This window comes from Nicotiana tabacum, chromosome 16 (assembly GCF_000715075.1).
Source record: "Nicotiana tabacum cultivar K326 chromosome 16, ASM71507v2, whole genome shotgun sequence".
In the NCBI taxonomy this organism is placed as follows: Eukaryota; Viridiplantae; Streptophyta; class Magnoliopsida; order Solanales; family Solanaceae; genus Nicotiana; species Nicotiana tabacum.
In genome coordinates, this window is record NC_134095.1 from 93,998,552 (window position 1) to 94,003,327 (window position 4,776).

At 29.1% G+C, this 4,776-nt stretch overlaps 1 pseudogene; it reads left to right on the top strand.

Moving 5' to 3' along the window:
* Positions 1-2,881: 2,881 nt before the first annotated feature.
* LOC107806982 (uncharacterized) lies at positions 2,882-4,059 on the top strand (annotated as a pseudogene).
* Positions 4,060-4,776: the final 717 nt, after the last annotated feature.

Genomic DNA, 4,776 nt, shown 5'->3' on the forward strand with positions numbered 1-4,776 from the left:
ACAGAGATACTAATAAAAGCATGTTTTAGAGAAGGAATAGATACTCCTATAGAAATATACTTAGCAGACGATAGAATTGTACAACCTATAGAAAAAAGTATAATAACTGCAGTAAAGGGTAACTTAATATACCAAAAAATTAAATTCATAGTAAGTGCAAACTATTCGGTTGCAATAGATGATAAAAATATAGATAAATCATTAGTTCTATACTGGAAAATATCGGGAATAGAACTAGCACCAGGAAGTAAGATATTCACAGCAAGATGTAAAAATCTATATGTCTTAACAACAAAACATAAGATAGCAGCTAAAAATAAAATAAATAGAATTAAAATAGAAAATCCGTTCGAAAGAATAGTATCAGTTATAGACAACAATGACTATAGTTATAAAGAAATAGACATAGAAGAAGATTTAGAAATAGTAAAAGAAAGATTAAGCACATCAAAATGAACAAGTGATGAAATACCAGAAACATCATCAAGAATGAGTACATCAAGAAGAATAGATTACACAACTCCACAAAAATTAATAGAACAAAAAATAGAAGAAATAAACCCACATCATTATTATATAACAGGAATAATGGACCAAAGAAAATATTTAATATTAATAAATACAGGACAAAAAGAAAATTATGTTATAAGAGAATTAATACCAGAAAAAGAAATAGTAACAAAAGAACAACAATGTCCAGAATTATCAAAAACACTAAGAAAAAGTGAAGAAACGACTGAAAAAGAATTAATTATTGGAGGAATACCAATATTAATAAATTTCAAAATATATCAAGGAGATAAAAACATTACACTAGGAATAAAATGGTTAGAAAAAGTCAAACCATATAACTTAGAAGATAGGCAATTAACAATAAGTTATGAAAACAAAAAGATAATAATCAAAAGAACCTTAATATAATGCCAAAAATATATATACTTGCCAAGATAATAGTAGAAGGATATTATAATAGATATTATACACCTATGATGGATACAGGAGCAGAAGCTAACATGTGTAAACATAATTGTCTACCAGAAAATAAATGGAAAAAGCTAAAAACCTCCCTAGTAGTAACAGGTTTTAACAATGAGGGAAGTATGATAACACATAAAGCAAGGAATCTAAAAATACAAATATGGGATAAAATATTAACCATAGGAGAAATATATAGTTATGAATTCGCAAATAAAGATATATTACTAGGAATGCCATTTTTAGATAAGTTATTCCCACATACTATAACAAAAACACATTGGTGGCTTACCACCCCATGTAAACAAAGAATATGAGCAAAAAGAGTAAATAATAAATTGAGAAAAACAACACCCTGGATTAAAGGAAGTGAGAAGATCACCCAGAAATTAGAAAATATAACACTAAGCAACCATAATATAGAGATAATCATTTTCTCAATAGACAAGATAAAACAACTCCAAGATAAATTAGAACTACTATATAATTATAATCCCCTACAAGGATGGGAAAAACATAAAACGAAAATAAAAATTGAACTAATAGATGAAAATAGTATAATAACACAAAAACCTTTAAAATACAATTTTAATGACCTAACAGAATTTAAAATACATATACAGGAATTGTTAGACAATAAGTTCATACAAGAAAGTAATAGCAAATACACTAGCCCAGCATTTATAGTAAATAAACATAGTGAACAAAAACGAGGAAAAAGTCGAATGGTTATAGATTATAGAAATTTAAATGCAAAAACAAAAACATATAATTATCCAATACCAAATAAAATACTAAAAATCAGAAAAATACAAGGATATAACTATTTTAGTAAATTTGACTGTAAATCAGGATTTTACCATTTAAAACTAGAAGATGAATCTAAAAAGTTGACAGCATTTACGGTACCACAAGGATTTTACGAATGGAATGTATTACCCTTTGGATATAAAAATGCACCAGGTAGATACCAACATTTTATGGATAACTACTTCAACCAATTAGAACTGCATAATATATATAGATAATATACTATTATATTCTAGAACAGAGAATGAACATATAAAACTACTAGAAAAATTCATACACATTGTAGAAATATCAGGAATTAGTTTAAGTAAAAAGAAAGCAGAAGTAATGAAAAATCAAATAGAATTCTTGGGTATACAAATAGATAAAAATGGAATAAAAATGCAAACTCATATAGTACAAAAAATAATTAACTTAAACGAAACACTTGATACAAAAAAGAAGTTACAATCATTTTTAGGATTAGTTAACCAAGTAAGAGAATATATTCCTAAATTAGCAGAAAATTTAAAACCATTACAGAAAAAATTAAAGAAAGATGTAGAATACCATTTTGACGAAAAAGATAAAATACATATAAAAAAGATCAAAATTATGTGTCAAAAATTACCAAAACTATATTTTCCAGATGAAAAAAGGCAGTTTACATACATAATAGAAACTGATTCTAGTGATCACAACTATGGAGGAGTTCTCAAATATAAATATGATAATGAAAAAACTGAACACCATTGTAAATATTATTCAGGATCATACACGGAACCACAATTAAAATGGGAGATAAATAGAAAAGAACTATTTGAATTATATAAATGTTTGTTAGCATTTGAGCCATATATCGTTTATAACAAATTTATTGTAAGAACAGATAACACACAGGTAAAATGGTGGATAACACGGAAAGTACAAGATTCAGTAACAACGAAGGAAATAAGAAGGCTTGTATTAAATATACAAAATTTTACATTTACAATTGAGGTAATAAAGACTGATAAAAATGTTATTGCAGACTACCTATCAAGAAAAAGGTACCCAAACTGATGACAACCAAGAAACAAAAGATTTATTTGCAATCCTTACTACTCTATCTTTATAGATGGATAGTATGGGTAAAAGATTACAACAGCTAGAGGAAAGCAAGCCAAGTCAGCAGAATGACTATAAAGATGCGGAGCTAAGTCGATCGGAAGACTCAAAATTTCCAGAGTTAGAGGGAGACGTTGGGAAACTCCATAAAACCCATAACAATGTTTGTTTACATATAGCTGCAGGTACGAGTAAATAAGTTAATAAGAAGCCATATACCAATGCCAATTTGAATAACATATTTGATAAACCAATTACTCCAAAAATACCAAAAGAAACAATGACTACAACACCACAAACCTCAACCTATGCAAACAGTCTACACCAAAATAAGAAAATATACAACCATATTACCCAGACCTATATTGAAAACATATACAAAATCCAAACATTTCTAAACCTTAACCCCAGAGCAACTACTACAACAAATCCAACACAAGACTATATAACCCAAAAACTCCAAGGATATAATAGACTTATTGCCCAACCAAAGACCAGATCCAATCTAGTAAAAACATGTTACAATTACGGATTACTTAGCACAGTATATACCTATGATGGAGAAGAGATAAGTGGAATACCAGAGATATATAAAGCATTTATTACATGTAAAAGAATTACAAAAGGGAACCTATTTTTTATAAAATTCTATACAGCACCAGCTGAGATACTATACGATGAAATAAAACCTCTTATACAGGTTGTAAAAATAGGATTGACACGAGATATGATAATACCAGAAGAGATAGAACAAAAACCAGAGATACCAAAAATCGAGATACCGAGTTTTTATGCCAACAAAAGAATAATTGGAATAGCAACTATTATCCAAGAATTAGCCAACAATTATCTACAGGAAAATGTCATTTGGAGCTACTACTCAAGAGATCAACTAATGATATATGCAAATTCAAGGGAACTACGACAAGGAGATATGGATGAAGTCCAAAAATAGATTTTTATCATTATTAAAACCAGAGATGCAACCAACTACAAGAGCACTAAAGAAAGGCTTTATTTCCAATGAATTACTAACAAGATACTGCAAATTAGTAGGCAATAAGTACCCAGATCATATATGTTCAAAGTGCAATGGAGAAGATAATTATGTACCAAAACTACAACTGGAATAAAGATACCAGCATAAAAACAAAGGAAGAAGACAGCTATGGCAAACAGAGTATGTAAAAAGTCGTAAAGTAAATAGTACGAGTCATATTCATGAACAGTAAAGGTCGTTCATGAAGGGTCGTTGTTTATAAATAGTAAGAGTCATTTGAGTATGTAAAAAGTCGTAAAGTAAATAGTACGAGTCATATTCATGAACAGTAAAGGTCGTTCATGAAGGGTCGTTTGTAAAAAGTAAGAGTCATTTGAGTTTTCTATATATAGTCTGTATCCGAGAAGAAGGAGGAGAAGCCTCACCTTCTCTCTTATAGAAATTTTAATTTAAGTCTTTCATAATAACAACTATGAAACATTCAAACGAGCTACAAGATCAGGTATGTTTATTCATAGTCATGTCTAACTAAACTTTTGTATTCCTTATAATCTCTTGAATATCATAACTGTTTATCATGTTATAGTACTGTTATAAAGAACATCTTGAGAAAGTTTGTCATGCCTAATAATGCTAAGAGTAGTTAAGCCCAGACTATGTCATCCTAAGGTCGAAACCGGTAGACAAGGAAGCCGTTTAGGGGAGTAGACAGAGTTGAGGCGCTGTTAGGGAAAATGATTGAAGCAAGAAAAGCATGGTAGTGGCCAGAAAAGATTGTTCAGAATAACTTATTAAAGGATGATAAACCCTATGATAAACAAAGAGGTTAGAGGGAATATGTTTAGTAAACACATGATAAGAATAAATAAAAATAGATCTAATGAGCAACCACACATATCTACTAG